At 36.2% G+C, this 9,969-nt stretch overlaps 1 pseudogene across 1 annotated transcript; it reads right to left on the bottom strand.

The window, feature by feature from the left end:
* Nucleotides 1–3,069: 3,069 nt before the first annotated feature.
* Nucleotides 3,070–6,175, bottom strand: LOC306655758 (histone H3.3A-like; annotated as a pseudogene). Its single transcript has 3 exons — nt 6,103–6,175; nt 3,834–3,910; nt 3,070–3,792 (listed from the first exon to the last, which is right to left on the bottom strand). The product of its transcript is annotated as a histone H3.3A-like (transcript).
* Between the last annotated feature and the right edge of the window lie 3,794 nt (nt 6,176–9,969).

Below are 9,969 nucleotides of genomic sequence, written 5' to 3'. Positions count from 1 at the left end.
TGTCACAGTCTTTTACCCATAAGTTCCAACTTGGGATACAATCCAGAATTCAGGCTATAAGAGAAAAAGCTATACAACAATACAGGCCTCTATCCTATTTCATAATATTAGCAATATAGCTCATTTTTTAGGTGGGAAAAATTATTAGAATAGAATATGGTTTTATATGGACTCAAGGTTATTCTTTCAAATTTTAGAAATGTTAGTTCTTTCCATTATCAGAAATGTTCCCTAAACAGTTTGTGCAGGCATACTCCTGATGGTGTCTATGAGTGCCAATTACATTTTTAAAGGCTTCTTTTCACATTTTTATTTGATGAATATAGAACTTAAGCCCTGATCTAAAGATGAGAAAGACCTGTCTCATCCAAGTTTTTGAAGAGTGCCCCAAATGACTGGAGATGCTCACCAGGGTCCTGAAGCTAAGTGAGTGTGGGCCTATTCAGAATGAGGGCAGGAGGGAGGATGGAGGTGCCCTTATCACCCAGTGGATTAGCAGCCCTCACTTTGCTTTTAGGCAGCAAGGAGAGACTATGAGGTATTGCTGCAAAAACTATTTTCAGAGCTGTTAAGATTTAATCATTTCACTGTTTTTAACTGTAAGAACCTATTATTTCTTTTACTACATTGGGACAAACTTTAAAAAAAAAAAACACACAGACAATCCCTGACTTCGAATAATTGACTCTAAGCACTTACTCCTTCCCTGCCCGTGTTATCATTACTGCCCTTCAATAGGCTGCACACAGATGAACTCTCATTCATGCATTATGTGAGCATTTATTAGGTGTCTATTTTGTGCCTGGCCCTCTACTAGTAGAAGGAAATTCAATGTGAAGTCAATAAAGCTTGATCCTCACAGACCCTCAATTTCATGTCTCTTCCAAGGATGCACCTAGCAATCTATTTTTACAGTCCTGTTTTTTGCAAAATTTGCAAAAGTAAAATATTTGAACCACGATGGATTAAGACCATTATTTCTTTCCATTTTGACAATCCCCCTTTCATAATTCTCTCTTGTATTAGGTAGTATTGAAGAGTTCATAGTCATCTGGGGGATTTAGCTAAGGGAATTTTATCTAGGAACATAATAGTTTGGGTTTAGTAGGATAACTTTATGTGGTTAACAGTCATTTCTGGGAATAGTTAAGTTATTGCTGCCACCCAGTTCAGGACTCATTTGTAGGAATATTCCTATTCAGTTTGCCAAGTCACTGTCTATTATTTTCCTTTCCTTCCTTCCTTCCTTCCTTCCTTCCTTCCTTCCTTCCTTCCTTCCTTCCTTCCTTCCTTCCTTCCTTCCTTCCTTCCATCCTTCCTTCCTTTTCTTTGTCAATATTGGGAGTTGAACCCAGAGGGTCTCTATGACTGAGTCACTCCCCTAGCTCATTTATTTTATTTTGAGGCAGAGTCTCGCTAAATTGCCCAAGCTAGCCATGAATTTACAATCCTCTCACCTCAACCTCCTACATCACTGGGATTTCAGACATGTACCACATGTCTGGTACTTGTGTCTATTCAACATAGAAAAGGTTCTTACAAATTGTTGTCAGAGAGATAACTGAAGAGTACAAATGTTTAAAAACTAGGGAAAAGAGATATATAGATTTTTGTGGTATTTTTCAGCTTTTTATATTTCTAATTTGTTGTAATTTCTTCATTCCTAGTTTTGGATTCCTTTGAAATTATCTAAGTTTCAGGCCTGCAGAACCTGGATTTGCCCTTGGTAAGTGAGCGCAAGATGAATTAAAGCCCATCTCAGTTGTCCAAGTGCTCCCAGACTAGTAGGATGGATAGATAAGGAAAGGAGTCTTTCAACATATATTCACTAGTGCTAGGATGTAGCATTATCTGACCAATCAGTGGTAAATGGATCACAACCTTACAGACATATAGGTTGGTGATTTTTCTTCTGACATCAAATGTGTAGTATATTTTCCAACAACAAATAGGTTGTTCCAAAACAAACCCACCAATTCTCTCATGTCAACTGGGTGTCCTACAATTCCATTAGATTCTGACACTATCTACCTGGAAATAGCACAGACCCCACAGGTAAGGGCTCGGCCCCACAATACTGCCCTCACTTCAGATGCCAACCCCTCATCCCAAGCCTCTAAGTTACTCACGTCTCTGTCCTACTTGACTACAAATTTAGTGGTTCCCATGACCCCTCATGTTTGATAAATTACTAGGATGACTTGCATGATCTAATTATATACAACTCAGGAACAGTTAAATATAAGAGATACACAGGGTAGAAGTGGTAGAGAACAATACCTAGAGCTTTCATTCCCTCTTCCAGGGTGCTGCCCTGCCAGAACATCAACATTACCAACCTCCGAATCTCATAGCTCAAGAATTTTTACAAAGTTTCATTATGGAGGCAGGATTGATGAAATCATTCTCCACTGGTGATTGAACTCAATCTCCAGCCTCCCTCTCCTCCCTAGAAGTTAGGTGGTAGGGTTGAAAGTTTCAACCCTTCAACCCTCTAATCGTGTTTGATCTTCCTGGTGACCAGTCCCCATTATGAATTCATCCAGAGGCCCCACCCTCAGTCACCTCATTAGTATAAGTTCTGACATGGTTAAAAGGGGCTCATTATGAATAATGGGACTCTCTATGCCACACATGGTGGCTCACAGTCCAGTAATGGTTCCCAAGTACTCAGGAGGCTGAGGCAAGTTTAAGGCTAGTCTTAGCAACTTAGCAAGATCCTGGGTCAAAATAAAAATCAAAAGTGCTGGAGATGTAGCTCAGTGATAAAACCCCCCTGGGTTTAATCCCCAGTACCAAAAACCCAAAAACATTATTTTCAGTTCCTTGGTCCAAGGTCTCTTGTCATGGTTCTTCTGTTTTGGCTTTGCTACAATAAAAATAGGAAAAAAATTATGAAGAATATTAAAAGTGACTTTCTTTTTTTATAGTTTAATGTATTTTAATAGCAAACTTACAGGAACAGCACAGAAGACAGACAACATTAAAAACATGTACTTGCATGTAGGACATCTCAGAAAAGTATAGTGAATGGATGATAAAAATGCTACAAACACCATTTAGTGCCGTCAATAAGAAATTTACTTGTTTAAAAAAATCCAAATGCTGGCGTTGTCCTGAAAAATTTAACAGTTTTATTTATAATTGTTATAAAGTTGAACTGTTGAAACTTGTTCACTGAAACATTTTGACTTGCAGTAATGCTTTACATCCCCGCATTTATATTAAAAATTCACACACAAATGAAAATGGAAAAACAACCAATACCTGATTTCTGTCCCTTATTTTTCCACTCACAATCATATACTTCGGTACTTTTTTGACCCCATGGAAAAAAATATCTAACGTTCAGAACTACCAATAACAGGAAGAAGAGAAAAAAAAATTTTTTTTGAGAATGAAATGTTTCCCATCATAGTGAATTCTTAAGCGTTCTCCACATATGCCACCTGCTAGTTGGATGTCTTTTGGCATAACTGTTACACGTTTGACTGGATAGCACACAGGTTGGTGTCTTCAAATCAGATAGGCCTCACTTGCCTCCTGCAAAGCACCAATAGCTGCGCTCTGGAAGCTCAGATCTGTTTTGAAGTCCTGAGCAATTTCCCGCACCAGACGCTGGAAGGGGAGTTTGCAAATCAGAAGTTCAGTGGACTTCTGATAGCGTCTAATTTCACAAAGGCCTGTAACCATGAGGTTTTTCACCCCTCCAGTAGAGGACGCACTCTTGCCAGAGGCTTTTGTAGCCAGTTGTTTCCTGGATGCTTTACCACCGGTTGATTTGCGGGCAGTCTACTTTGTCGGAGCCGTGGTAGAAAGACCTCCTTACTTACCCCGCTTCTCCTTCGGCTGGAGCTCCGCGATCTAGAGGCGGCACTGGCATTAGAGAGCCACCGCGGAGCGGCTGCGACTGTGAACACAATTCTAAAAGAGACTTTCTAAACTAACAACATATATGAATTGAAGTTGTGTACAATGAATTACTATTTGAATTACATATGTTTTTGAAAACCACACACTCTTCAACATTAGTTATATAATGTATTGACTCTAGAGTGTGAAGTTGCTGTTCCATATTTGTAAAATAGAAGAATTAGAGTCTGAATGTTTTTAAGGTTACTTCCAGTTTGCCACTTGTTTCATTTTAATTAGGTCCTAGCATTCATTAAATTATGGGCTTCAGGCCGTTCGTTAAATACTTCATCTCCTTCCTAAAGCTTGAAAAGAGAAAGTCAGATTCAGCTTATGTTATTTTTATTGATAATACTATTTTTGATAATATAAATCAATTGAGATATATAGACCACCACCTTTATTGTAATAACTTATTTTTAAGTGGTTTTATTCTGTTAAGAAGTATTTAAAGTGTTTTGATTTTTTAAAAAGTCTCTTTCAAGATGCAGGTTGGTCAGAGCAGATTGTAAACTGCAGGGTTTAGGGAAGAAGTCACTTAAGCTAATTGAGAAGTGATGAAGGAGGAAGTTACTTGAATGAATTAGTAGCTTGGTTACTAGAGTAAATTGTTCCTGATTGAAAGGAAACAAAGTGGTTAGAAATAGACTTTGGCGAGTAGTAGAGAAAAATCAAAGTTGGAGGAACATGACTTTTTTTTCTGAATAGGAAGAAGAAAGAATAAGGGAAGAGAATATGAGAGAAAATTGATGCCATTACATAACAACACAGTGACTTCTCTGTCATTCCCTCCCCACACCCACATCTTGCCTCTCTTGCTTTCTTTGAGTGAACGCATACACACACACTACTATTTTATATTATATATACATGTATATCATAACACTTTATTCTACTGTTCATCTTTCATCTTCAGTTAGAAAAGTCTGGAGAAAGATGGCCTGACTTGAGTTGGTGGCCCATCCATAGACTGATCACTGTGGACAGAGAGGTATTGGCCCATCCTGGGTTAGGTGCTCACATCTGTGCTACAGGAATGGGCATGTGGATTAGCAGTACCCATAAAAGCCACTTGTTTATCATGGTGAAAAATTCAATTTTCAAAAAAAAAAGGAGGTGGGGGATTGCTGTTCTGGGCAGGCAAAGCTATAATATTCTAAGACATAGGCTCAAGCTTCATGAACTGAAAAAGATAATGTCTTTCTGGTTAAAAACAGAAGTTATTCATAGCACTGTGATGGTTGGATGATGATAGTAGGTCCTCCTTCTTCAACCAACTGATCAAGATAATAATTGTGGGTGTATCTCCATAATCCAACAGGACTTAGTGTTGCAGATACAGTAGGGTGTCTGTCAGCAGTCAACCTTTCCCACATTGCTTATCGATAGAACTCTGATTTAGTCTGCTCACATTATGGCCAAGTGCTCAGGGAAGGAGCCACTCCTGGCCCCAATGGTGAGTGTATGTTGACAAAGTCCATTGTGGTAATGTGATTTTTCTTACCATTGATAACTTAGGAATGGGTTTGTGAGGTAATTCTGATTAATGAGATCTGGAGGAAATTCTTCTAGAGTGAGCAGTAGCTTCTGCGAAAGGTTTTTGGAGGAAAAAATGAAACTTTTTGGATGCTTCAACATTACTGTATGAGGGGAGGAAGCCTGGTGATGTGGCAGCCATCTTGAAACCATGACAAGATAAGTGAGGAGACAAAACCCAACAAACTGATCATGGAAACAAGAAAACATGTGAAGAGCCAGTCCCTACTGGCACTGATGAACTCTCAAATTAACCAACCTCGAAATATTTATATTCAGAATTCCTGTATGGAAAAAATAAATTCCTTACTCTTTAAGCCACTTTTAGTTGTCTTCTCTGTTATACACAACCCAAAGAGTTAGAGTTGATATGATCCATTTATCATCAGCTTCACATTGGGAGATACTTGGAAAACCAGATCTCTCTGTCTTATAAAGAAAAAAAAATGGCAATATTAGAGGTAATAAAATCAATTAGAGTACTCCTAATACCAGAATTACCTGGTATCAATGAATCACACATAATCTGATATTGATAAAGATTTAGATCAAATCTGTAAAAGGCAGATGTGTGTCTCTTTACAAGTAGATACAGCCTTAAAAAGGATATATATATATATATATATATATATATATATATACTCTTTTTTTCACCTTTCAAAGCAATCTCATTTGCCAGTAAGACAGACATAGACATTTGAAATGCATTATAGCCTTCACAGCCCATGTGGGCATCTCTCATTTGGAATGCCATCTGCTGAGCTCTTCCAAAAATGTGCTCGACAGGTAATTCTATCTGTGAGGAATGCATTCAACTGACATGCAGCTATTTAGTTTCTCTCAACAGGAATGAAGAGATATATATTCCACATTGATGTCTTCTTTTTATAGCTTTATCTGAACTACACATTTTGGCCCTTCTATCTAACTCTTTAATTTTTACCTTTTAAAATGCCTCTTGGTATTATGAAGATTGCAATTTCCTGAGAGGCAACATAGTAGGGAAAGTATGTGCTCTGGTCTCCGAATCTTAGCCTAAAATCTTGGTTCTGCCACTTACTGTCTTTGCAAATTTGGGGAAGTTCTTTCTCTTCTGAGCCTCAGTTCCTCTTCTATAAAATGTGAATACTAACATGTCCTTTCACACTGGCATCCCTCACTTTTATATAACATTTTTATCCACAAGTTGTCACATTTCTAAATTACACTGATCTTAAGTTACCCAGGGATTTTGGCTGGAAAAGAATGTTCCTTGATTCTCAACGCTAGGATTCTCAGTGGAAAGCAGTTGACTCTTCGTTTCTTCTTCATGATTTCACAGAAGGATAAAGAGAATTCTAATTAATTAGTATTGAAGACAGAACTAACAAAGACCATCTTCCCATTATAAACATTCAGAATGCTGGATAAAATGCCACTATGTGACTTTTTAATAGAAGAAATGAGTAATGAAAAAAAAAAAAGGAAAAGAAATAAAACAATAAATTCTGGAAATGAAGCAAAAACTCAGGGTCACAGTAATAAGATTCAGGAGGTACCAGCTATTCAGTGAGACCAAACCAGTATACTGACGCTACAGGATGGCTGCTGAGTGGCAGCATCCATATAGCCTTGGGACTCTCTGAGAGTCTCAAGTAGGACAAATAATTATAGATCTACCTAGAAGCATCATAATAATCAACAAAACATTAAGGACAAAGGGAAAAAATCTTAACAAAGAGAAGTTGATTGTCTACACTGGATCAACAAGTAGACAACAAAATAGAGGTCAGAAGCAAACAAGGAATCAACATCTTAAAAGTACTAAGAGAAAATGTCTATCATATATGACTAATAACAGAACTTAAAATATAAAAATAAAGAATGAACAAGATCACATGAAAACTTTAGAAAATTCACTTATAATTTAGTCTCAGAATATAGCTTAAAACCAGGAATTACAAATTCATTTTAGAAGATTTTAATATCAGCATTCAAAACAGAAAGATTAAGGAGTCAAAAAATTGGTTAACCTCTCGAAGATTTAAACCACACAATTATCAGCTTCATATTCAAATAGTACCTTTAAAGTTTGCATAGTTAAAAAAAATATCAGCCGAGTCAAATATCAGGCCATAAATGAAGAGAAATTTTTAAAACTGTTATACTTTCTGGAGATAAAACATAATAAAATTTAAAATGAATTATCAAAAACATGATGGACTGGAGTCCAGGTAGCTCAGTGGTAGAGTGCTTGACCAGCATTCATGAAGCCCAGTGTTCCACCCCCAGCACCAAGAAAAAGAAAAAAGAAATCTAGCTAGGAGAGTTAGAGTATAAAATATAAAAACAAGAGTATAAATTAATGAAATAAAAAATGAAGAAACAGGAGAGATAAATCATGTTTTGAAAGCCTAATAAAACAGAGAAATGTCTAGTAACAAACCAAAATGTACAGGAGGCACAAATAATAATATTAGGAATGAAAAAGGCTTATAACCACAGTTAAGGAAGGAAAGTATAAAGCCACAGAAACTAATATGATGAATCATATGAAATTGCCAACATTCAACCTTGTGACCTTACAAAACCATAATTTGATGTTATTATGAACAGTCATAGTCCAAACATTTGAAAACATAAAGTGGATAATTTCCCAGATAAGTATAAATGACCAAAATTAACTAAAGAGGATATTTTAAAATTGTAATATCCTTATAATCATTAAAGAAATTTAATTATAGTAATAAAAAAAAATCCCATTCCCAAACAGCATAAGTTTCAGTTTGTAGCCCTGTGTTATCAAACCTTCAAGAAACAGTCAACACCTACCTTTTCCTCTTTCAGAGAAAAGAAAAATAGAGCAAAGAAATTATTGGTTCAAGTTCAGGATATCAACACTCAAGAAATTCTCACAGCTGTGTATTTGAGGTTTGGGAGAAAACATCCTGGGATGATCATAACCACAAAGTTTATAATGCCTCAAAACATAAAGTGGCTAAGTGCCTTTCAATAGAGGAATGGGTAAGTAAATTGTGGAATATTCATACCACAATCAAAATAAATAAGAGCTAGATGTATCAGCATAGCTTTAAAAAAGTAATGATCAGTGAAAAAACCAAGGTGCAAAAAAAGAAATACAAGATATTTTCAATCTTATAAAGGTGGTACCTATATATAAATAACTACACAAGTTGATTGTGAATACACAAAGGTAGTAAAAGTACTAAAATACACATGGCAGTGTATATTATGATAGTTATATCTAGAGATGAAGGGAAGGAGATGGAAATGGATTGAAGAAGGAATTCCAATGATCTGTGACGTCGTATTTTTAAGAGTTAAAGTAGATGCAGTGGTTTGAATGGTGGCCCCACTCACCAAAAGATATGTGGATTCCTATTTGGAAAAAGGATCTTTGCAAATGTAATTAACTTAAAATTTTTTAGTTGAGATCGTCCTAGGTTAGGGTGGGCTCTCAATCCAGTGATACTTGGTCTTGAAGAAAAGAAAAGGGAGAAGACCAAGGAATTCCAAAGATTGCTGGCAGTCGCTAGAAGCTAGGAGAGAGATGGGGAACAGATCGAATCTCCCTCAGAGGACTTCTGACATCCAGAACTGTGAGAGAATAAACTTCTGTTGTTTTAAGCCATCGTGTTTGTAATAATTTGTCATGGCAGCCCTTGTACAATAGTACAAGATAATACAATAGTACAAAAGTCAATATACATCAAATCTGGGAGGTTTATGGGCATTATTTTCTGTATTTTTCTACATATTTCAAATACTAAATTTATTTTTATATGGCAATACAAATTACTATATAACAATATATGTAAACCTTACATATATTTACATGTGTGTATTTATTTATGTATGTATTTTTTTATTTATGTATGTATGTGAAGTGGGGCCCATCCTGCCAACAGTAAAATGTTCCTTCATGTCTGGGCTGCTTTTGGCTTCAGACATTTGTACAGACTTGATAGTGGAGAGGAAATCAGTTCATTTTCTCTTATGCCTGACTGGCTATCTCACCAAAAATGTTTTATAGTCTTTGTTTTTTAGTTTCTCCCTAACATGTCCAAAAAATTTTTTTCTTACATCAAACTCAGAGTCAGCATATTAAGAATGAAATTTGTGCAAGTGGTGAAGTGTTATTTAATGTGTTTTGAAGCAGTTAATGAATAAAAAGAGTTAGATGGGGGACTCCTAGGAATATATATTGATTTTTTATATTAATAATTATGGAAAATATTACCTGTTTTTTTCCTAGTACTGGGTTTAAACCCAGGGGTGCTTTACCACAGAGCTACATCCCCATACCTTTTTTATTTTTTGAGATAGAATCTCTCTAAGTTGCTGAGGCTGACCTCCAACTTGTGATTGATTCTCATGCCTCAGCCTCCCAAGTATCTGGGCTTACAGGTACGCAGCACTGTGACCAGCTGGAAATTATTATCTTTTACATATTCCTCTTTTTTACTGTAAGATCCACAATTTTCCTGGAATATCAACTTGACTTTTTTTTTTTTTTTTTTT

This window comes from Sciurus vulgaris (genome assembly GCF_902686455.1).
Source record: "Sciurus vulgaris genome assembly, chromosome: 3".
Taxonomy (NCBI): domain Eukaryota; kingdom Metazoa; phylum Chordata; class Mammalia; order Rodentia; family Sciuridae; genus Sciurus; species Sciurus vulgaris.
This window is presented reverse-complemented; position numbering and strand designations above follow the sequence as displayed.